This window comes from Natator depressus, chromosome 1 (genome assembly GCF_965152275.1).
Source record: "Natator depressus isolate rNatDep1 chromosome 1, rNatDep2.hap1, whole genome shotgun sequence".
Taxonomy (NCBI): Eukaryota; Metazoa; Chordata; order Testudines; family Cheloniidae; genus Natator; species Natator depressus.
The window spans coordinates 288,353,850-288,379,830 of NC_134234.1; positions in this window are offsets into that span (position 1 = coordinate 288,353,850).

Below are 25,981 nucleotides of genomic sequence, written 5' to 3' on the forward strand. Positions count from 1 at the left end.
GCCTGTGCCATCCTAGCTACTGCTGAAGAAACTAACGCCACAATAAGCCTGTACTAGCTGCTGCCTGCCTGTGGCTGAGCCAACTCCTCTACTGAGAAGCCAGCCTGATCACAAGCAGGGAGCAGCTTAATCGTGTGAGAGGCATCATGGGTTAGTACAGGGGTGGCCAACCTGAGTCTGAGAAGGAGCCAGAATTTAACAATGTACATTGCCAAAGAGCCACAGTAATACATCAGCAGCCCCCCCCCACACATCAGCTCCCCCACCCTGCTCCCAGCGCCACCCGCCCACTGGCAGCCCCACGGATCAGTGCCTCCCTCTCCCTTCCTGCATCTCTTGATCAGCCGTTTCGTGGTGTGCAGGAGGCTCTGGGGAGGAGATGGGAAAAATGAGGGCACCGCAGGCTCAGGGGAGGGGGCGGGAAGGGGTGGAGTGGGGGCAGGGCCTGTGGCAGAGCCAGGGGTTGAGCAGTGAGCACCCCCCTGCACATTGGAAAGTTGGCGCCTGTAGCTCCAACCCCAGAGTCGGTGCCTACACAAGGAGCTGCATTTTCACTTCTGAAGAGCCACATGTGGCTCCATAGCCACAGGTTGGCCACCCCTGGGCTAGCAGAATGAGCAAGGGACCAATTCTAGATATAACACCGACTCCCACTGCCATTTTTGTGAAGTAACAGAGTCAAAAATTATTACACTGGAGCACCTGAAGTTAGGTGACTACATATTTTTAATGATGGGCACCCACATATCTCATTAGCTAGGAGTCACCAGCCCCCAGTCAATAACAGCTGCAAACTGAGCCAGGGATCAGTGTGGTGTTGGGACATTCTGGCCACAGACCCTGTATTGTATGGGAATTGGGTGGTAGTCCTTTAAATAATTTGTGAGTCATCTAGTGGCCACTCACTGTCATTTCAGAAGGCACCACAGCAGCATATACAGCAGGCCTTGTGTGTTGTATGTTGTTAGTAAACATGGTTATTTGGCCCCCACTGTGCCAGTATGTTGTGCAAAGACAAAAAGCACAACACTTGCTCTACTCTAGCCACACCCCTTTCCTTTGCTACTCAAGCAGGGGTGTGTGTGTGTGTGTGTGTGTGTGTGTGGTGTCAGAGCCTCTACATTGGCTCTACACCATCACCAAGTCACCCTCTTCCTTAGACTAAGACCGCTTTAGGTTGCAATGTTATCAATTTAAACGGCTGGCATCCCTGGGACTGGGATTTAAAAAGCTCAGAGGTGATGTTTGTAGGATCCCTTGACAAAGGGGTGGGGCTAATTCAGGGAGAACAGTGGTTTAAAAAAACAGCTTGTTAAGCAAGCAGAAGCAGGAATTTAGCAAGGAAGTTCTCAAGGTGAAGGAGGAAGGACTATGTGACCCTGGGGATGTGTTGGTCGGTCGGTCTGTTGTTTGCTTGCATGCTTGCTTCTCATGTCTCTCTGTGATAGAAGTTTATAGTGTGGTCTATTTGGGGGGTTGTGTGCTGAGCCCAGTCGCCTGATAGGCAAGGCTGAGAGCTTCCCAACGAGTCCTGCCATCATTTGATCCCTAATCCCTTTAGGATCCCTTGACAAGGGAGTGGGGCTAACTCAGGGAGAACAGAGGTTTTAAAAGCCAGCTCATAACTGACCTAAGGAGCTAGCAAATAACAGTAGCAAACAGGAGAGGGTTTTTTTTGAGGGAGTGTGAGAGCCAAATATATCTAATAAACATTCTCTAAACTTCGGTAATAAGCACCCCTCCCCACCCACCACACACACACAAAGAACAGACAAAACCCCCTCAGGAAGAGAAAAATAATGCAAGCAGAAGTCCAGCAACAGAGTGGGGGCTATCCAGTATATTGCAATGAATGCAGGCAGTATGATTACCTGCCTTGTGGGCAGGTGGCATATTTGTGCATTCGGTGCAAGCAGGTCATGGCCCTCAGAGACCAAGCATAGGCATTTGACACTGGAGTGGCTGAACTGGAGGAGCTAAGGGAGACAGAGATGTACATAGATAAGTCTTTCTGCGACACAGTAGAGCAGTCCCAACCCCAGTCTGACAGCTTCTGTGCTGTTGAGGGAGGATGAATGTCTCAGGGAAGGAGAATGTCAAGCTGGAGTGAAGGGAAACAACCCCATAGTTGGGACCCTCCTTTCAGATGTCATGGTACGCTGTTGCACTGAGGATACCCCTCAGGGAGGTGGTATCCCTGTTATTAGGAAGAGACAGGTAATAGAATGGGTGATTTGATTATTAAAAATATAGATAATTGGGTTTGTAGTGACCAGGAGAACCATAATTTGCCTGCCTGGTGTGGAGATTGAAGACCTCTCAAGACATCAAGAGAGACTTGTGTGGTACAGGTGCATGTCATTGTACATGTAGGGATCAATGACACAGGGAAAGGTAGGAGAGAAGCGGTTAGGTAAAAGATTAATGTGTAGGACCTCCATGGTACCATTCTCTGAAGTGCTTCCACGCACAGGGCCAGTGAGACAGGAAGAACTGCTGGGTCTCAATGCATGGATGAGACAATGGTGTTCGGAGGATGGATCTAGTTTTATTAGGATCTGAGGACCCTAAAGAGAAAGATGGAGCCTATATAGGAAGGATGGGCTCCATCTAAGCCAAAATGGAACCACACTGCCGGCATGAAAAATGTTGTAGAGGAGTTTTAAACTAAGGGGTGGGTGAATGCTGACAGGTGTGGAGGAGCACATGGTTTGGACAGATACATCCCTTAGGGAAGAATTGATTCAAGAGGATACTCTATATCCTATTAAAGAGGAGAGGATAAAAGTTTATGAAGTACAGGCAGGAAATGAAGAGAAATACAGTCAAATGTAATAGGTCCATTCAATTACATCACATGAAGGCAGACAACTAAATATTGATGAATTTTATAAGTGCTTGCATACAAATGCAAGAAGTTTAAATACTAAGATGCGTGAACTTGAGTGTCTGGTATTAAATGAGGATACTGATATAATAGACATCACAGAAGTTTGGTGGAATGATGACAATGAATGGGGCATGGTAATATGGGGGTACAAACTATATAGAAATGACAGAGTAGGTCACACTGGTGAAGGAATGATATTATATGGGTTTTAGGGGCTTATTCTTTCACCCGCTTACTTCCCTAGTCCTTCTCGCATGGACAGAGAGCAACAATACCCAAAGTCCAAAAGTGCAAACAATTCAATGTTTATTGGGGTGAACTTCCAGCAAGCATGATTTCAGTTTCCTTCCTTAGTGTCCCCCTTCCCAGCTCTGACATCACAGAGCCTTACCTGTGTCCCTGTTCCCATTCCCCTCCCTTAGCAAAACATGATTCCAATTTCCCCACCCCCATTCCCTGTTCCCATTCCCCCCCGCCCCCAACTTCCTGATTGACTGCAGACTATATAGTAAAACTTGAGTTCTGCTTAGCTATACCTTAGCCTATCATTTTACTGAAATTTAACTAACCAATCCTAACTTATTGTAACATGGTTATTGAATGAATTATATCCCACCACCTTAATTAGTTTACACCCTGCAAAATTAATTATACAGCAGACAGAAACAATCACAGAACCAGACAGAGACTATGCAAATAAACAATAGCAAAGTGGGAACTATAATGACAAAACAATACAGAAGTGAGGATTTTACAACTACATCCATAAAAACATGAGGGTTTCCCAGGTGTGTCTATTGGTAAGTGAGTTCTTACCGAACAGAAAACTATCAAACTAAACTTTCTTTTATATCCTCTTGGCTCTTCCCTTTCTCTGGAGGTGATAGATCAGATCACCTTTCTAACAGCCCCAGATTGTCTCATTTCAATGTGACTAGTTTGGAATGTGAGGATGTGACCATTCGCTTCCGAGCTTATGGCTGCCTCTGCTGCTTAGTCAAAGGCCTTAGCCTAAGAACAGGGCCTCAGAATGTCACAGTAAGAGAAGGTCCTTACACTAGCAGACAGTGATTTTGATTTTTTATACCTCTATAACTAGCTAAGTGATAAGAATAAATTCTTAGAGTATAGGCCTTTACAGACAGGCCTGAATATCTATATCCTAACAGTCCACCCCTTATTTTTCTTTTGGGATCCTCCTGCCCAGGTATTCCTAGAAAAACATAGGACATATGGTGACACATTTCCTGATAGGGCCAGGCATCAAGGTGGAATGTGTCATTGCTTCATCTGTCCCACTGCCCCTTGTGTAGTATAGTGCCCTGCACCTTCTCTCATACGAGCATACCACACCTATTCAAATTAGTGTTCCAGACTTCCCATTACAGTGGGTCCGAGAAGGTTGGGTCCTGGTTGTCTAGTACACTGTAGGGTGTGGAGAGCTTACTACATTACTTATAGGTTATCTCCATATGCAACATAACACAAGTACAATACAAAATCCACAGCAACTCCGAGTCCTGATCACTGCAGTATGGTCCAACATCCTGGCCACCACCAAAACACCGCCTCTCCTCCTTCGACAGGGTTAAGATCTTATGTGTCCAGTTGCTGGCAGTTGCAACAAGCTGCCCCTGCAGGTTTTGCGTGCTTTTGTCCATATCATAAGTCCATTGAATGTTCACAGAGAAATGGGTTATTGTCCAACCCAGCTTAACCACTTGGTATGGATTAGGCCGTATGCCCTGGTTTGATTATTTACAGCAATAAGATTCACAAATCCATTTGTGCTCCATAATCCAGATAGCAGCACGTAGATGTGTATAGTTTGGTTATGGACTGGTGTAATTGTGCCCCAGTAATATGTACATTCCCAGCAAAACACCTCATACACAGTACACTCAATTGTTCACCCCCTGCTATAGCCTATTGATCCTGCTCCTCCATAGTCATAGGAAAGGGGCACATCCAAACATCTTCTCTTGATTTACACCATTTTACATACCCCTCCATTGGTTCCCAGTTATCTCCTCCCCTTCTCATTATTCCCATAGGGCTTGTGGGGACCACCTTAGTTGCAGTTTCATTTCTAGGTACCCTGGTAGCTATTACACAGGTGCTGGCCTCCTAGCTGAGCATTTTATATTCCCATACACATCTCCCCACCCTGAAGGTTAGCCTTTTAAAGCCATCCCCCACCCACGTCATGAGGTTTTTTGTTCATTAAAACTCAATAAAGCTAGCAACAAGACAAACACCACAGACAAACAACATAAAACATAGATCCATGGTATTCTGGGTTATTTTTCTGCTGGTGCCAGCTTGCTTGTAGAGTGTCTGAAAAACAAAAGAAACCAATTTCCACCCCCCCACCCCCACCCCCGTGGGGACAGATTATTGCTTAATAATAATACCACTTCCTTTTACAAATTTCCTTGCAAATTGCAGGAAAAACAGAAGAATTACCTCCAGGCTGTCCTTATTTTGTTCTATAATCAGGCTAGTGAATTACCCCACTCACTGGTCATTTATGAAATTCATGAGGTGGTGTACCTCAGTTTCCCCTCTTGTATAAGAGACCAAGTTTGCAATAGTTTCTCTGCTGTACCAACCTTTAAGTTTATTCTCAGGTAATAGCTGAGACACAGCTTCAGATTTTAGCACTGTACACACACACACCCCCTTAGGGTTAACCTGTTCCCTTTATTTTCAAGCTTGACTTGTTTTTTCATCTCCCCTTCCTGTAGGGCCAAAATCTGAGTCTTCTAGTAGCTTGTTTGCTGACCAGATGTATTCATTATTTGCAGCTCCTTTGTGACCATCAGCTAGGTAATTTGCATTTACACAGAGGCTTTCTGGCTTGCTTTTGGATCCAAAAGCTCAGAGACTGTCTTAAAAGGGAAATATTCCACTTCCACTAGAGTTCGGATTACTTTCCACTTTCATCTCCTGCTCCAAAACACACAGAGATCTGAAAAAGAAAGCACAACCTATTGTGGCTCCTTTTGGAGCCCTAATAGGATTTTAATTAAGTACCATGTTTTGTTTGCATTTCTTTTACCCCTTCTCTAATATACACTGCACACATCCTGGGAAAATTCACATTCCTTCTATAGTTTAACCTCCATAACATTATATTAGCCATATTAATTTTACACAAAGTGTAACAGCCTCCCCCATGCCCACAGAGTTTTCATGCACACCCACCAAAGCAACAATCTGATCCCCCAGAGCCACCCCAAGGCTCAGTGTTCCCATCATTCCTCCCCTTTTCTTTTTCTTTTACCTGTGCGCACACAAAATTCTCTTTTACCTAACATCCCTTGCACTGTGATTACTCTTTTTTACACAACTGTACCCCGATTACACTCCCATCTTGTACAACTAGACACAACCAGGAGCAGCCAAGTTAAGTTCCAATAGAAACCTCTTACATTCCTTTAGTGATTTTAATTACATTACCCAATAGTCAAATTTTGATCAGATTATCTCTCCGCCTGCTGCCTACAGCAATCCCTTATAGACCATTTCTGTGGGAAAAGGGCCCATTTTCCCTCAGAATAGCTGTAAAGGCTTCTGGGGACAGAAGCATAGAGGTGGTAGTAACCACTCTACCTGACCCCCTCGGATAATTTAATTACCAAGCTTCCATCCAATGTGACTGCACAGAGTTGCATGTACAGTTACATTTATATAACTGGGTTTTATCATTAAACAAAAACTTCCTTCTTCACACCACAACTGTTACTCTTTAACATCTTCACAACAGTTACCTTTTACCATCTCCACAACTCCCAAATGTTTACTTTCCTGCAAACCCTGTATTATTAATTTTTGAAAAAGCTATTTGTAACTTTTCACTCACTTCTTTAAATCACTTACTCCTACATTTAGTTCTTTAAGATAGTGCAATTTGTCTGTAACAACTTAGCCACCAAGTAAAATTATTGCCACACAGCTGCCTTAACCTGTGCTGTCTTTATCTTGAGACTGTTCAAAAAGGCAGTAAAACATTTGTCTCCATGGATGCCCATGGATCTTTTACTTCAAAAATTCCAGTGGAATACAGTAGACCTCTGTCATACTTTGTCCAAAATAACCAAAAACATTTCACATAAGTATCCAAAGTACCCTCCATTAAAACTTCAGAAAAACAAAAGTGTGGAAAGGCAGGGGGAGAGAAGGGGGAAGAGGTGAAAAGAAACCAATTAAGCCGGTCAGGTCAGTTTAAAGTATAGGCTACCAGCAGCAAATTAAGTAAACTGAGAAAAAGAAGAAGAAAAAAAAGAAAAGGATATAGTTAGCTCTGAGCCAAGAGTAGGCTCCCTGGGTTGAAACAGTAGGGAACTCTTATCCCCAGGTTCTCATCCTGGCTCTGGGAGAAGAGTGGGGGTTGTTACCTGCTCCTGCAAACCCTGCCATTTATGAAACCCTTTTTTTCTTTTTCTTTTTTTTCTTTCTCTCCACTCCCCCAGGACCAAGTCCCAGCTCCAGTCTCTAAAGGTAGTCTGTTAACTCTGCTTTTGACTCTAAACCCTGTTTTGCCAAATCATGTTTAACCACCCCTAACTAATTTACAACCCTTCAGCAGCCCTTGCTGAAGCAGTACCAAACTTGAAAGATTACTGGCAGCTTCCCACAATGTTGCCCTTACTTCAAACCTCTCACAAGCAGACTGAAGTGCCTCCTTTCCCTGGAAGGCATTCAGTCCCAATGGGCAGGGACCTTCTTCCACTACCCATATACCAAGGAGGGTGGGCTCCTCAGTCACCCCCCATTCCCTCTGGGTCCCCTAACACTTCCTCCATTTCCTTTTTAATCTCATCCCAGGTTGACCCCTGCACCTGGTATAGGCCCTTATCCATTTATCCAAAAAATCCTTTACCCTGGCTTTCCAGAACCCACAACTACCATCACGAGTGTCTGCTATACCCCCTCCAAGCAGCTGCATGGACTGTTGGGGAGGGGGACTTACAGGCTGCCACTCACTTAGCTGATGCGATGCATCCAAGTCATGGCATCAAGATGTTAGGGGGCTTATTCCTTCACCCGCTTACTTCCCTAGTCCTTCTCGCATGAACAGAGAGCAACAATACCCAAAGTCCAAAGGTGCAAACAATTCAATGTTTATTGGGGTGAACTTCCAGCAAGCATGATTCCAGTTTCCTTCCTTAGTGTCCCCCTTCCCAGCTCTGACATCACAGAGCCTTACCTGTGTCCCTGTTCCCATTCCCCCACCTTAGCAAAACATGATTCCAATTTCCCCACCCCCATTCCCTGTTCCCATTTCCCCCCCCCCCCCAACTTCTTAATTGACTGCAGACTATGTAGTAAAACTTGAGTTCTGATTAGCTATACCTTAACCTATCATTTTACTGAAATTTAACTAACCAATCCTAACATATTGTAAAATGGTTATTGAACCAATTATACCCCACCACCTTAATTAGTTTACAAAATTAAATTATAGAGCAGACAGAAACAATCACAGAACCAGACAGAGACCATGCAAATAAACAATAGCAAAGTGGGAACTATAATGACAAAACAATACAGAAGTGAGGATTTCACAACTACATCTATAAAGATATAGGGTTTCCCAGGTGTGTCTATTGGTAAGTGAGTTCTTACCGAACAGAAAACTATCAAACTAAACTTCCTTTTATATCCTCTTGGCTCTTCCCTTTCTTTGAAAGTGATAGATCAGATCACCTTCCTAACAGCCCCAGATTGTCTTATTTCAATGTGACTAGTTTGAAATGTGGGGATGTGACCATATGCTTCCCAGCTTATGGCTGCCTCTGCTGCTTAGCCAGAGATCTTAGCCTAAGAACAGGGCCTCAGACTGTCACAGTAAGAGAAGGTCCTTACACCAGCAGACAGTGATTTTGATTCTTTCTTTTATATCTCTATAACTAGCTAAGTGATAAGAATACACCTAAATTCTTAGAGTATAGGCCTTTACAGACAGGCCTGAATATCTATATCCTAACAATGGGAAAGAAAGCATAGAATCAAATATAGTAAAAATCTTAAATGAATCAAACCATATAATAGAATTTCTAGGAATAGAAATTCCATGCTTGAATAATAAGAGTATAACGGTAGGAATATACTACTGAGCACCTGACCAGGATGGTGATGGTGATTGTGAAATGCTCAGGGAGATTAGAGAGGCTACAAAAACAGAAAACTCAGTAATAATGGGGGATTTCAACTTACTGATCGGGAATATGTCACATAAAAAGATAAAGTTTCTGGACACCATTACTGACTGCTTCTTGGAGCAGCTAGTCCTGAAACCCACAAGGGGAATGGCAACTATTGTTTTAGTTGTAAGTGGCACACAGGATCTGGTTTAAGAGGCAAATATAGCTGAACTTCTTGGTAATAACAATCCTAATGTAATTAAATTGAACATCCTTGTAAGGGTGAAAATACCAAAGAAACCCACCACAGTAAAGTTTAATTTAAAAAAGGGGAACTACACAAAATGAGGAAGCTAGTTAAATGGAAATTAAAAGGAACAATAACAGGAGTGAAATGCATGCAAGCTGCATGGAAATTATATAAGCACAACATAACAGAGGTTCAAACTAAATGTACACCCCAAATAATAAAATAAAAAAAGTAAGACTACCAAAATATGCCACCATGGCTGAAGAGAGTAAAAGAAGTGATTCGAGGCAAAATTTGACCTTTAAAAATTGGAAGTGAAATCCAACTGAGGGCAGTGGAAAGGAGCATAAACTCTGGCAAGTCAAGTGTGTAAGTATAATTAGGCTGGCCAAAAAAGAACTTGAAGAGCAACTACCAAAAGACCCAAAAATTACATTTTTAAAAGATACATCAGAAGCAGGAAGCGTGCCAAACAATCAGTTGAGGCCACTGGATGATCAAGTTGCTGAAGGAGCAGTCAAAGAAAACAAGGCCATTGTGGAGAACCTAAATGAATTCTTTGCATTTGTCTTTGCTACAGAAAATGTGAGGGGGATTCCCACACCTGAGATATTCTTTTTAGGCAACAAATCTGAGGACCTGTCCCAGGTAGTGGAACAAATTGATAAATGAAACAGTAGTAAGTCACCAGGACCAGATGGCATTCACACAAGAGTTCTGAGGCACTCAAATATGAAATTGCAGAACAACTAACTGTGGTATGTAACCTATTGTTTAAATTAGCTCTGTACCAGATGACTGTCAGATAGCGACTGTAATGCTGAGTTTTAAAAAATGCTCCAGAGGCAATCTTGGCAATTACATCCCAGTAAGCTTAACTTCAGTACAAGGCAAATTGGCTGAAACTATAGGAAAGAACAGAATTATCAGATACATAGCTGAACATGATTTGTTGGGGAAGAGGTAACATGGCTTTTGTAAAGGGAAACCACCCCTCATGAATCTATTAGAATTCTTTGAGGGGGTCAACAGACACAGTGATGCATTGGATACAGTGTACTTCAACTTTCAAAAAGCCTTTGATAAGGTCCCTCACCAAAGGCTCTTAAATAGAATAAACAGTCATGGGATAAGAGGGAAGGTCCTCTCATGGATCAATAACTGGTTAAAAGGTAGGAAACAAAGGGTAGGAATAAATAATCTATTTTCACAGTGAAGGGATAAATAGTGGGGTGTCACAGGGATTTAGTGGGACCAGTGCTGTTCAACATATTCATAAATTATCTGGAAAAGGCGGTAAACACTGAGGTAGCAAAGTTTGCAGATGATACAAAGTTACTCAGGATAGTGAGTGACGGGGCAACAAAATGGAAGATGAAATTCAATGTTGTTAACTGCAAAGTAATGCACACTGAAAACATAATCCAAACGATATATACAAAATGATGGGGTCTAAATTAGCTGTTACCTCTCAAGAAAAAGAGGTTGGAATCATACTGCATAGTTCTCTGAAAATATCTGCTCAGTGTGCAGTGGCAGTCAAAAAAAATTAGCAGAATATTAGGAAAGGGATAGATAGTAAGGCAGAAAATACCATAATGCCTCTATATAAATCAGTGCATCCACACCTTGAATTCTGCATGAAGTTCTGGTCTCCCCATGTCAAAAAAGATATATTAGAATTGGAAAAGGTACAGAAAAGGGCAACAAAAATGATTAGGGCTATGTAACAGCTTCCATATGAGGAGAGATTAAAAAGGTGGGACTGGTCAGCTTGGAAAAGAGATGACAAAGGGGGTGGGTGATAGAGGTGTATAAAATCCATGATTGGTGTGGGAAAAATGAATGAGGAAGAGTTATTTACCCTGAGAGCTAGGGGTCACTCAATGAAATTAATAGGCAATAGGTTTAAAACAAACATAAGGAAGTACTTCACAGCAAGCACAGTCAACCTGTGGAACTGGTTGCCCGGGGATGTTGTAAAGGCCAAAAGTATAACTGGATTAAAAAAATAATTAGACAAGTTTATGGAGCATAGGTCCATCAATGGCTATTAGTCAAGAAACTGGGTGTCCCTAAACCTCTGACTGCCAGAAGTTTGATAAATTGCCTTGTTCTATTCATTTCCTCTGAAGCGTCTGGCACTGGCCACTGTTGGAAGACAGGATGCTGGACTAGATGGACAATTAGTCTGGCCTTGTATGGGCATTCTTATGTTTTTATGCCCTAAAGGTAGCAAGGTTTGGTTTTAGTTTGATCTCCAGCGGTAGTGAATTCCATACCTACGTGCTCAAACAAATTGGTGCAGCAATATATAGTATGTGACTAGGTGAACAATTTCCAACCCATGCATGTTACTAGCATGACCATGAAGCAGTCAGATCACTTGATTTAATCTGTCTATTTTATTTACTTGTACATATTTAGGAACATTCATTGGAATAAACATCATTTAAATAAAGTTGTTATGCAATATTTCCAGTATTATTTGCAAATGTCTTGACCCCCAGCCTTTACCTGCTCCTTCTCCAAGTATGGATTTAACTGGAGATGATTTATGTGAAGCCTTACAAACGTATTTAAAAATTTAATTTATATATTAAGAATGACAAAGGCAAGGTGGAAAGTGCAGCTCATCCAAAGAGGGATTCCAGTCCGGAAGCTTTTCCACGCTTATGATACAATATCTTACACAAGGAAAAAGCAATATAAACTAACCAACTGGATATGTTATTACTTTGTGTTAAAGTAAGTGCAAAGAAAGAAAAAAGAGCTGTAAATTATACTTGTGGGTAACTTTTTTTTTTATGTGATCATAAAGCACATGCCCAAGTTTGAAGTTTCACTGTCCTGAGACTGCTGGCAGAGTTATTTATAGAGACCTTTTGGATGAGAATTTTGTTTGTTTTTGCAGTCTTTTGGAGTTTCATATTTAGACTTCTGGAGATGGATCTTTCATGTCAACTAGTGGGCACTAGAAATTCAGGTGTGGGGGGTTTTTTTGTTTTTTTTTTCAAATTCATTACTTGTTTTCATTAATAGATTCACTCACACTTTCCATTAAAACATAGATATGTTATTCTCAGTTGTTTTTTGTGTGTGGATTTATTTAATTATTTCCAAGGGCTGAGATTAGGTGTGCAGGTGCATACAGCAGCAGCTGCTTGTAAACCACTGCAGAAGCAGGTAAAGTGCTTTCAAACCCACTTTCTCTGTCTCTTGGGTCAGATTCTGATACTCTCACTCACCTTGAATAGTACTTTGCTTTTTACTTGAAATCAATTTCCTCACTCCAGGGGTAGATTACTATTCAATGTGAGTAAGGGTATCCCTCTGTGTTAGAGGTGTATATGTTTGGGGGCCATTGTCTAGTATTTGTGCTTCATGGCTCTTTTAATACAATAAATTGTGTATTTAAAAATGCTATAGAAGTGACTATTTTCTCCACTTTCAAGGCTAGATTTTGGCTAGACCTCCAGGGTGTGTGTGTGTGGGGGTATATTACAGTACCTGTAAACATCTAGTTGCAGCTCCACTAGTCACCCCAAAAGAGACAGGGGGTGATGGAATGAGAATCCCTATCCCCTTTCCACAGCAGTCAGCAAAGCTCAAAGGGTGAACACACACTGCATTTTCTCTCTTGGCATTGGAGCTGCCCACCCTTGCCTGTACTCCAAGAGTCCATGCAGCAATTCTGACTGAGTTTGCCATGAGAGTTCCTGCAGCCACTTGGCATCCCACCGCTGCATGGACTCCTGTGAGAAGCCACAGCCTAGCCCTTCATTATTACCATCAAAGTGTTCACTTTAGGACAAAAATGGCTACACGTTTGTATTAAACTATTTTCACTCTCCCTGCCTTAGAATCAAGAGACAGACAACAAAAATGTCATAGGACAACAGTTTAGGGAAACAAAGGTGTGGTGAAATGGTGGTAAACAAAATGAGGTAGGGAGGATTTCTCAAGACCAGGGTTTTAAGGGAGGGATTTGAAGAGGAGAGTGAGCTAAACCTGAAATATGACAGTTCAGAGAGATTGGATTTCAAAGTGGGATAGGCAGTCAGCAATTAAACATGCCAGTTCCTTTGTGATTGTCAGGCTAAGAGCATACACTAGCAAATGTTTTTAAAAGCAGTGCAATTACGGTGCTGCACATAGGCACCTTTGCTAATGTTTCAGCGTTATGTCCTTTTTGTACTACTTGGGTTTTCAGTATCTGCAAATTCTGCAATACTTTTTCTAATTATTTAAAATGAAAACTGAAAACCCCAAACTCTCTAAAAACAAGACAAAAGAAGGGAATAGACAGAGGAGGCCAGGATGAGCATAAGGGGTCAAGGAAGAACTGTCAGTTTTTCAGCTTGCATATAGTATGGATTACATAGAGTCCACGGCAGGTTCTTTAAAATAGAAAAATATAGGCAGTAAAGGGTTATATCAGGTCCCAACACTTTCAGAAAATAGGTTAGGTAGATTATGTGTAAAAAGGCTTTAAGTCTTTCATCTTAGAAGAGCCTAGGCAGTACCCTCATCTTTGGCCTTTTGAGGATTATGTACCAGTGCACCTGCCAGGAAAATTAAAAGTGAATTCTTGGCTGACTAAAACATGCCCTGTTGTGTATTCACGCTACGTTTTGAAATGAATTTAGAGCACAGGAAGTTGCCACAAATGGAGCTGTCTTCTAAACTGTCAGTGATACCAGGAATACCCAGACTCAGTTCTTGATTTCTATGCATAAATTCCACTTCAATCGAACAAGAAATCCATATGGTGTGGGGAGCCACTGCGCCCCATTGTGGCAGAGCTTTTGGAGCCTGGCTGTGGGCGACCATCCTTCCCCAAACACTAGCCCTTTTAGTAATGAGGGAGAATGGCAAGGCGACAGCTGTTAGAAACCCTCTGTACCCCACACAAACAGCAGCTTCTTCCTCACTATTTGCAAAACAATGTAAAGTTATGCTTTGGCATCTCGCACTATAGTATTAATGTTGTGCTAGTGTGAAAACACAAAGACTATTATGTGCCACAGACAGAGACTAGAAGGGACCAAAGTGCACTGTTGCCCTCACAATGGCACGGAAATGTTCTTGGATCCTGCTCTTGATTGGGCATCTAGGTACTTCTATAGTAGAAATAGAAAATAACTGAAGCACAATGTTTCAAGGAGCTCTCCTAAGATGCTCTCCACACTGCCTCCTACCCCACACGGGTTCTTTGGAAATGCCCTTATGTAAACGCAGTAGCGTGCTCTCACAATTTCTCATAACAAAGAAAACATTATTAGACTAAGGATGTATACTGTTCTCTATGATTAGTGATGCTCTGTAGAGAGTTCTACCAGACAGGAAATTATTGATTGACCCTTAACTGAGTTAAATTTTAAAGCACAGTACTTATGCGATGCTAAAATTGATCTAGAACATTACACTAAGCCATGACTGTAGGTCCACCGATTTGTCACAAAAAGGAAGATCCTGTGGAAGTATAACATTGTATAAGTATAACGTTATATAAGGGGACATGCTGGATACATTGTATATGAGAGGGCATGCCAAAACATGTTACAAAGTATCTGAGGGAGCACACGTAGGGACAGTTAGCTTTTGAATGGAGAAGCAATTAAGATAGAGCCAGCACGTCTAAGAAGCAGGCATCAGAATGGAAGGTGTGAAGGGCCATTAGTTAAGTTAACTGGAAGCTGTTAAAGGAGATTGTTAAGGGTGGCAGGTAATTGAAGATACGTGACTGGTCTCAGGGATCTCGAAGGGTGGTGACTAAAATCTTTTTCTTCTTTTGTCTGTAACTTCTCTGTAACTTGTTCTCCAAAAAACTGTATAAATTAAGAGACACAAGCCCCACTCGGGGGCTCACTTCTAAATGTATTAGCAGAGCAGCTTTGCTAATAAAACAGAGTGGTCTGATAAATTGTGAGTCTGAGTCAAACTTTGACAATCCTCAGCTGATGTAAATGGTCAGAGCCCCATTGATGTCAAAGGAACTATGATAATGTATACAAGCTTTGGCTCTACTCTCAAGTCTGCTTGGTCCAATCTCCACAGCTCAGCACACCTCCCCACAATTTGTGATTCCAAAGACCCCATAAACAGCAGAGAAATGAAGTTACCCTATATCCTCTGCCATGAAGAATATCTGCCCTTTGAGTCTTCACTCCTCAATGTATTCCTTCTACTATCCATTCATGTTCTCCTAGTCTTCTTCCTGCCTGGTAGAAAACCAGGGGATATTTGAAGTTCTGTTACTGCACTAATGTAGCTAACCTAATGCAACCCACTAAAAGAGAGACACTATCAATTCAAAGCAGGGCATTCATTTGTACAATTTACCCCAGTAACTTACCATGGTAAGCTACTCTGGTGCAAATCCCATCTTGCAATGGTGGAGCCCCACTGGTGTAGCTACATCAGTGAAAAAAACAGTCCAGACCAGGCAAGGCTAAGAGATCACTTTTCCCATTTGGAGTATACAGCCTCCTTTGTACAGGAATAATTTCATTTTAAGAAACTAAAGTGAATAAAATTCTGATTCCACTTCCTGTTTACATCTTTTAGAGAAGCAATAAGGAAATGGCTTTTATTATATTCATTATTAATATAGTTATTGGCTCAAATCTTATGCGCTTATCCTAATTGTTGAGAGTTTTGTCATTGAGTACACCAGGAGCAGGTTCGGGCATGCTTTGCAGTAGGACTAAATATTATGGGACAGTCTGTGCCTTTAGGAGAAACAGACCTGTGTATAGGGTGAGACTCAGCAACTCCAACCCAGGGACTTAATTCTTACTCCTTCCCATCTCCACCCTCAGTCCCAAATCCAGAAATGAGTAATCTGCTTTTATGCCAAGCCATATGGAAATTAGTTTCTTCCCTCTCCTCTTCACACCAGCTCAGTACTGCAAGATGGCATGTTGCCTTCGCTCCAGCTACTTGCATGGTGGAGGAAGTACTCGGCTGTCCCATCCTGCCACTTCTTCGTTTGTATCCAAGTTAGGTCATGCAAGAGAGTATGTATTGTTTCTTGACTTTAGCAAAGCTTTTGACACGGTCTCCCACAGTATTCTTGTCAGCAAGTTAAGGAAGTATGGGCTGGATGAATGCACTATAAGGTGGGTAGAAAGCTGGCTAGATTGTCAGGCTCAATGGGTAGTGATCAATGGCTCCATGTCTAGTTGGCAGCCGGTGTCAAGTGGAGTGCCCCAGGGGTCGGTCCTGGGGCCGGTTTTGTTCAATATCTTCATAAATGATCTGGAGGATGGTGTGGATTGCACTCTCAGCAAATTTTCGGATGATACTAAACTGGGAGGAGTGGTAGATACGCTGGAGGGGAGGGATAGGATACAGAAGGACCTAGACAAATTGGAGGATTGGGCCAAAAGAAATCTGATGAGGTTCAATAAGGATAAGTGCAGGGTCCTGCACTTAGGATGGAAGAATCCAATGCACCGCTACAGACTAGGGACCGAATGGCTAGGCAGCAGTTCTGCGGAAAAGGACCTAGGGGTGACAGTGGACGAGAAGCTGGATATGAGTCAGCAGTGTGCCCTTGTTGCCAAGAAGGCCAATGGCATTTTGGGATGTATAAGTAGGGGCATAGCGAGCAGATCGAGGGATGTGATCGTTCCCCTCTATTCGACACTGGTGAGGCCTCATCTGGAGTACTGTGTCCAGTTTTGGGCCCCACACTACAAGAAGGATGTGGATAAATTGGAGAGAGTCCAGCGAAGGGCAACAAAAATGATTAGGGGTCTAGAGCACATGACTTATGGAGAGAGGCTGAGGGAGCTGGGATTGTTTAGTCTGCAGAAGAGAAGAATGAGGGGGGATTTGATAGCTGCTTTCAACTACCTGAAAGGGGGTTCCAAAGAGGATGGCTCTAGACTGTTCTCAATGGTAGCAGATGACAGAACGAGGAGTAATGGTCTCAAGTTGCAATGGGGGAGGTTTAGATTGGATATTAGGAAAAACTTTTTCACTAAGAGGGTGGTGAAACACTGGAATGCGTTACCTAGGGAGGTGGTAGAATCTCCTTCCTTAGAGGTTTTTAAGGTCAGGCTTGACAAAGCCCTGGCTGGGATGATTTAACTGGGAATTGGTCCTGCTTCGAGCAGGGGGTTGGACTAGATGACCTTCTGGGGTCCCTTCCAACCCTGATATTCTATGATTCTATGTGTGCTGGGCAGTCTTACTCCACCTTACTCATCTCCATGGCTGTGTAAGGGCCAGCCAAAACCTGACCCTATACGAGAAATGAAAAGAGGAAACACAAAAACCTGTGGGTGCTCTACTTCAGGTGTGCATGTTCCCCAGTAGCCTTCAATTGGAGATTTTCATTAGCACTGATCATTTGGCCCATGAATGCACTCTACACATGCTCCACCATGAGGCTGCAGGACTGGTGTTAGACTTGCTGGGGTCCAGAGCAGAAACTAAGGAGTGGGGCCCCACCCCGCCTCCCTTACCTGCCCCACCCCGCCTCCCTTACCTGCTCACACATTGGATTTCTCCAATGTTTCTGAAGCTCATGCCCACACCCTGCCACGTGGGGCCCCTTGTGGTGTGGGGCCCCGGGCAATTTCCCTGCTTGCTACTCCCTAACGCTGGCCCTGTGAGGCAGTATAAGACTGTGGGGGGTGAACTGCCCTCAGTTCCTTCTCACCTGCCTCAGCCTGAGACAGAACATTCAGCGTGTCAGCTTCAGTTGGTCAAGCTTGTCTTGACTCATTATTAGTGTTTATTTGTTTAGTAGTTAGATTTGTTTTTGTAAAGGATTATTTCTTGTCCTCTTATTCCTCTCTCTTCCTCATGGAAGGCCCTCCATCTCGTGTGTTTGTGTGTGTGTGTGTGTGTGTTCAAATGCTGTCTCACTTGCTGGGAGGTGATCCGGGTCGGTGATGGGCATTCCCGGTGCATTCATTGTTCCTTGGGAATTACTCGTCGAAGATACCAGAGATCCCAATCCATCCAGTTCCATGGGTCCAAATAACCTGCTAAGCCACCAGGGAAGAAAGTGAGGTTTCAGAGAAAGAGACCACCTACTACATCTGGCCCTACTGAGCAGCCTTCCTCATCCTCAAAACTGATGTTTTGATTGTTTTGTTGATGGTCCAAATTATCTTCATTTTTTTTTCATATTTTCAGCCTCCTTACCTTATCTATGTAGACAGCTTCTTGCTGGCCATCGCCTCGGCCTGAAGAGTCAGAGTACTAGGGGCACAAATGGCAGATCCCCCCCTTTACAATCAAGGACAAGTTTTTGCTATGTCTATATTCTAAATTCCTCCTGAAGGTGTCTTTTGAGTTTGACACTAACCAGGTCATCCATCTCCCAGTTTTTTTCCTAAATCACATCAGAGTATGGAGGATGAAGCTCTGTCAATGGTAGGTCTCAGGAGGACATTAGCCTTCTACTTGGATAACACCAAGCCATTTTGGAGGTCTTCCAGGTTGTTTGTGTCAATTGCTGGCAGATCTAAAGGGTCCACAGCATCCATCCAGAGGCTCTCTAGGTGGATTTCTGGCTGTAACATTTCCTGTTATGAATCTGCAGATATATTGGCCCATTCCATGAGGTCTCTCTTTACCTCTATGGTGCACTTCTATCACTGAGATCTACAAGGCTGCAACCTGGACTTCAGTTCACACCTTTTCCAGACGCTATGCAATTATCCATTCTTCCAGATTGGATGCTGCTTTTGGGAATACAACCATGTCTACTGCCTTGGACTGATCTCTGATGTTTCCCACTCCAGTTGGGGTAGTGCTCAGTGGTCACCTGAAGTGGAGATCCCATAGGCTCACTACTCGAAGAAGGAGCAGTTACTCACCTGAGCAGTAACTGGAGTTCTTTGAGATGTTTGTCCCTGTGGGTGTTCCACTACCTGCCCTCTTTCCCATTTGCTTCAGAGTTTCCTCTGAGTGAGTTTGAGGTGTAGAAGGAACTGAGGGTGGTTTGCCTTGGTGCAGGGCATGAGGGTGTGTGGGGCACATATGTCCTTTCACCGGGCACTGCTAATGAAAATCTCTGATTGAAGGTGCACAGAATCCATGCTCACCTGAAGAGGAGCACCTGTGGGGACACACATCTCAAAGAGTTCCAGTTACTGCACAAGATGAGTAACCTCTCCATATCTCTTTCATTTAATAAATGAAGCCACTGGTTAAATTTCTACATCTATTTATTATTTCTAAAGATAATATCCTGCTTTTCCCCAAATTCCATGATGCATAACGGAGCAGTCCAAAGAATGCATTTCGCCTGAAACATATGCTATTGTTCTGTTCTCAGAATGGCACTATTGTTGGTTTTTAATCAGCTGTTCTTTTTGAATTATTAAAGCATCATTCACTCAATACCTATCTATTTCTTTAATTTTCTCAGTTTGTATCTATTCATAGGAAACCATCACCAAGAACATCATTATGGCAAAAATGGTAATAAACATATGCTGTGCATTATTGCTCTATATGGAATGTACTTGATATGAAATTCTCCAGAGAAAAATTAAACATAGAGAGCCTTGCCTAAAGGACATCATAAGGGCTGGTTGTAGTAACTGCACCTGGCTGCAAAATTGAAATAAATAAATAAATAAATAAAACAGAAACCTTTTTTTTAATGAAAGTTTCAGGTTCTTTTTTTTTTTTTTTTTTTAAAAAAAAGCAGTTTTGTCATTAAAAAAAACCCCTTTGAATTAAAAGAAAGGGATAGATAATAAGATGGAAAGTATCATATTGCCTCTATATCAATCCATGGTACACCCACATCTTGAATACTGCGTGCAGTTGTAGTCGCCCCTTCTCAAAAAAGATATATTGGAATTTGAAAAGGTTCAGAAAAGGGCAACAAAAATTATTAGGGCTATGGAACGGCAGCCGTATGAGGACAGATTAATAAGACTAGGACTTTTCAGCTTGGAAAAGAGATGACTAAGGGGGGATATGATAGAGATCTATAAAGTCATGATTGGTGTGGAGAAAGTAAATAAGGAAGTGTTATTTACTCCTCATAACACAAGAACTAGGGGCAACCAAATGAAATTAATAGGCAGCAGGTTTAAAACAAAAAAAAGGAAGTATTTCTTCACACAATGCACAGTCAACCTCTGGAACTCCTTGCCAGAAGATGTTGTGAAGGCCAAGACTATAACAGGGTTCAAAAAAGAACTAAATAAATTCATGAACGACAGGTCCATCAATGGCTATTAGCCAGGATGGGCAAGGATGGTGTCCCTAGCCTCTTTTTGCCAGAAGCTGGGAATGGGCAATAGGGGATGGATCACTTGATGATTACCTGTTCTGTTAATTCCCTCTGGGGCACCTGGCATTGGCCACTGTCGGAAGACAGGATACTTGGCTAGATGGACCTTTTGTCTGACTTAGTATGGCCATTCTTATGTTCTTAAAAGTATTGACCAGTTTTAGTATTAACATACTCATTAGGCATTTGAAACTTAGAACTGGCCTCTCTGCAGCTGCTTCCAGCCTCTTACTGATCATCTGGGCTTCTGTTGCTTGTGGGGTGTGTGTGTGTGTGTGTGTAAAACTCAGTCCCCTACCAGGGAGAAATGTCTATAAGGAGATAGTGAGATTTCCTCTGCATTAGCCCCCTTCCACTCATTTCCCTGTAGAGGGGTTAATCAGTCCTGCTGTTACTTAACCTGTGTGCTGTCTTTAGACTTAGGATAATGGAGACATAGCCAAAAGCTAGGCATTTTATACCTTGAAAAGTGGTGTGATGCCAACCCCTTGGCTTGGGGTGTTCTGGTGGTCGTATTCCAGGAGACTGGAGACATATTGTTGCAGGCATTATTGTATAAAATGGGTAATTTAGAGACGTTTTTAATGTGAATAGTTGCCTCATGAGTTGCATTACATGTTCATTAACTAGATGGGTGAGGTAACATCTTTTATTTGACTTTCTGTTGGTGAGAGAGGTGAGCTTTTGAGCTTAAACAGAGCTCTTCTTCAGGTCTTGTCTCTCTCATCAACAGAAGTTGGTGCAATTAAAGATATTACCTTATCCACCTTGTCTCTTTAATATTCTGTGACCAATACGGCTACAACAACACTGCAAACATGTTCATTAACTGTTCACTTCAGCTTGAAACAAAACTTTTAATTCTTTTACGTGGGCAACCTCCTCTGATAAAGAAAGTTGAAATGTATGGAAGGGGACCATAGACTAATAGGCAGATGCCTGGTTCTAGTAATGATATTAAGCTATCAGGTCTCCTGCTACCAATCTCTCACAAATAGGTTCTGTCTGAGTGGCACATGAATCTCATTTCCCTTCAGCTTGGCATGGAATTTCTCAAGAAATCATGCTATTGAGAAAAATCATTTTTACAATATCTTCAGGCTGGCCTTAACTAGGCCTCCATTTTTGTGGGCCTATCTAGGTGTGGGTGCAAATAGTGCCTGCAATTATTTGTACAGAAAATATGGAGGCTAGTGTCTGAGAAACTGGTCCTTAATCTCTTCACATTCAGATTTTGATGATAATTATTTTTGACATTATATTTTTTCTCAAATTAGCATTTTAATATAATATAGCTGCTTTTAACTCTCCAGCCATCTGTAACTAATTTCCTTTTCTTAAAAAATTGGTAGCAACTGCTTAAATGCAATTAGTATTGCAGACATGTAGACTTTTACCTCAAACTTGATATCTAGTTTAAAAACTTGGAGCCTTGAAATTATATGAAAGTCAAGCTACAATTTAAAATGCTTAGACTAGAGTTGGAAATGGCTTAATTCTTAAAGGGATACTATCAACTGTATATAAGTGTGTATATTGTCTAGATGCATTTATCATATGTACATTATATTTTAAAGGATTTTTCAAAACCTAATTAAAGACCTGCTTTACCACTGTGGTACTCCAGTTTAATTTCAGTGGAATTACACTGATGTAAAATAGAAAAACACAGTGGTGAATGAAGTACAAAATGTATAAATGCACATTAATGCAATAAAAACAGTTCATATTTTGGATTTTAAATATTTCCCTTTCAGTTCTGAGAGCTTAAAAACAATGGCAACACTCTGCTAGAGCATGAAAATCAGAAACTGAAACTGGCCCATCTGTTTTTACTGTCCAAGCTGAGCGAAATGCAAAAAGTCACTGACCATCTTAAATGGTGACAAGCAAATGAGATGCTTTTTAATTCTTTCAGTTTAAATAATCTAAAGTGTTATCACAGAGGTAAGGAATTCTTTACAAATGAATTTAAATTTGACAGTGTCCCTTTAAATCAACATTCAAATACATTAATGTACTGAAGTTCTACTCCAGGCAATCTGTAGTCTCAAGTGTCAAAGCTTCAATTTCAAAGCTCTGTCAAAAACCAGGAAGCTTTATGGCTCAACCAACTAGTGACACTGAATTAAAGCAGCAGATTTGACTCTACAGACTACTGACTCGATGGATTAAAATAACCTTTAAATATATACTGTGATGGGTTAGATCACAGAAACCCCCTTGGGGTTGCCAACTGATGTGTCAAGACTACTTCTGCCCCTGCTTTCCCTGCCAGCTTGGGACTCCAGCACCCTGTCTTGCTGAGCCAGACACGCTAGTCTGCTCCAACACAGACCCAGGGTCTAAACCACATGCCCCAAAGCTGCAGACTTAACTGAAAGCAATTTAAGAAATGTTCCCATCTTTAACACTCAGATGCTCAACTCCCAGTGGGGTCCAAACCCCCCAAAAATCCATTTTACAGGGTAAACTCATAAATTGTTCACCCTCTATAACACTGATAGAGAGATATGCACAGCTGTTTGCCCCCCCCCCCCCGGGTATTAATATATACTCTGGGTTAATTAATAAGTAAAAAGTGATTTTATTAAATACAGAAAGTAGGATTTACATGATTCCAAGTAGTGACAGAACAAAGTGAATTACCAAGCAAAATAAAATAAAATATGCAAGTCTAAGGCTAGTACAGTAATAAAACTGAATGCAGATAAAATCTCACCCTCAGATGTTTCAATAAGTTTCTTTCACAGACTGGATGCCTTCCTAGTCTGGGCACAATCCTTTCCCCCTGGTACAGCCCTTTTTCCAGCTCAGATGGTAGCTAGGGGGATTTCTCATGATGGCCGACCCATTTGCTCTGTTCCACCCACTTATATATCTTTTGCATAAGGCGGGAATCATTTGTCCCTCTGGGTTCCCACCTCTCCTTCTCAATGGAAAAGCACCAGGTTAAAGATGGATTCCAGTTCAGGTGACATGATCACATGTCACTATAAGACTTCACTACCCACTTGCCAGCCCACAGGTGTACAGGAAGACTTACAAGTAAAACAGATTTCAGAGTAGCAGCTGTGTTAGTCTGTATTCACAAAAAGAAAAGGAGTACTTGTGGCACCTTAGAGACTAACCAATTTATTTGAGCGTAAGCTTTCATGAGCTACAGCTCAGTTCATTGGATGCATTCAGTGGAAAATACAGTGAGGAGATTTATATACACAGAGAACATGAAAAAATGGGTGTTACCATACACACTGTAAGGAGAGTGATCACTTAAGATGTGCTATTACCAGCAGGAGAGCGGGCGGGGGGGGGGAGAAAACCTTTTGTAGTGATAATCAAGGTGGGCCATTTCTAGCAGTTAACAAGAACGTCTGAGGAACAGTGGTGGGGGTGTGTGGGGGGAATAAACATGGGGAAATAATTTTACTTTGTGTAATGACCCATCCACTCCCAGTCTCTATTCAAGCCTAAGTTAATTGTATCCAGTTTGCAAATGAATTCCAATTCAGCAGTCTCTTGTTAGAGTCTGTTTTTGAAATCTTTTTGTTGTAATATTGCGACTTTTAGGTCTGTAATCGCGTGACCAGAGAGATTGAAGTGTTCTCCAACTGGTTTATGAATGTTATAATTCTTGACGTCTGATTTGTGTCCATTTATTCTTTTACGTAGAGACTGTCCAGTTTGACCAATGTACATGGCAGAGGGGCATTGCTGGCACATGATGGCATACATCACATTGGTAGATGTGCAGGTGAATGAGCTTCTGATAGTGTGGCTGATGTGATTAGGCCCTATGATGGTGTCCCCTGAATAGATATGTGGACACAGTTGGCAACAGGCTTTGTTGCAAGGATAGGTTCCTGGGTTAGTGTTTTTGTTGTGTGGTGTGTGGTTGCTGGTGAGTATTTGCTTCAGGTTGGGGGGCTGTCTATAGGTAAGGACTGGCCTGTTTCCCAAGATCTGTGAGAGTGATGGGTCCTCTTTCAGGATAGGTTGTAGATCCTTGATGATGCGTTGGAGAGGTTTTAGTTGGGGGCTGAAGGTGATGGCTAGTGGCGTTCTTGTTATTTTCTTTGTTGGGCCTGTCCTGTAGTAGGTGACTTCTGAGTACTCTTCTTGCTCTGTCAATTTGTTTCTTCACTTCAGCAGGTGGGTATTGTAGTTGTAAGAATGCTTGATAGAGATCTTGTAGGTGTTTGTCTCTGTCTGAGGGGTTGGAGCAAATGCGGTTGTATCGTAGAGCTTGGCTGTAGATGATGGATCGTGTGGTGTGGTCTGGGTAGAAGCTGGAGGCATGTAGGTAGGAATAGCGGTCAGTAGGTTTCCGGTATAGGGTGGTGTTTATGTGACCATTGCTTATTAGCACCGTAGTGTCCAGGAAGTGGATCTCTTGTGTGGACTGGTCCAGGCTGAGGTTGATGGTGGGATGGAAATTGTTGAAATCATGGTGGAATTCCTCAAGGGCTTCTTTTCCATGGGTCCAGATGATGAAGATGTCATCAATATAGTGCAAGTAGAGTAGGGGCATTAGGGGATGAGAGCCGGGGAAGCATTGTTCTAAGTCAGCCATAAAAATGTTGGCATACTGTGGGGCTATGCGGGTACCCATAGCAGTGCCGCTGATTTGAAGGTATACATTGTCCCCAAATGTGACAGAGCCATCTAAAGTCAATTGTCCTGGTTAATGGGAGCCATTAAGATTCCAAACCACCATTAATGGCCCACACTTTGCATAAGTACAATAGGACTTCAAAGTTATATTTCATATTTCTAGTTTCAGACAGAAGAGTGATACATTTATACAAACAGGATGACCACACTCAGTAGATCATAAGCTTTGTAATGATACCTTACAAGAGACCTTTTGCATGAAGCATATTCCAGTTACATTATATTCACACTCATTAGCATATTTTTATAAAATCATATAGAGTGCAACATCACATATATCTCCAAAGCTACCAGTTTAAAATAATCCTAAACATACATTTTCTTATGTGCACAGTTATATATCTAGCTTTGCTTCACATCTTAATTTATACTCAATATATTTAAAAAGTGACAACATTTTAAAAAATGTATATTTATTACTTACTAGCCATGAAAAGGAGGGGAGAAATGTTTTTTTCCAAGGTTATGAAACAGGAGAAAAGAGATAGGGTTTGGTATGAACCTAGGAATTTCATTGTGCACCAAATGTGTATTGTTAACAAACAACAGGTGTGAACAATGGGCGGGATCCTGCAACCATTAACTCCCACTGACTTCAGGGGACTGTTCCCAAGTGACTAGGTGACTAAAATGTGATCTTGAGAATTATGAAGATGATAATTGTGTGCCTATAATTGGAACTTCAATTAACACTCCTAGTTGTTGGAGTTTGTCTGCCATATGTTTTTAGGTTTCTTAATCTG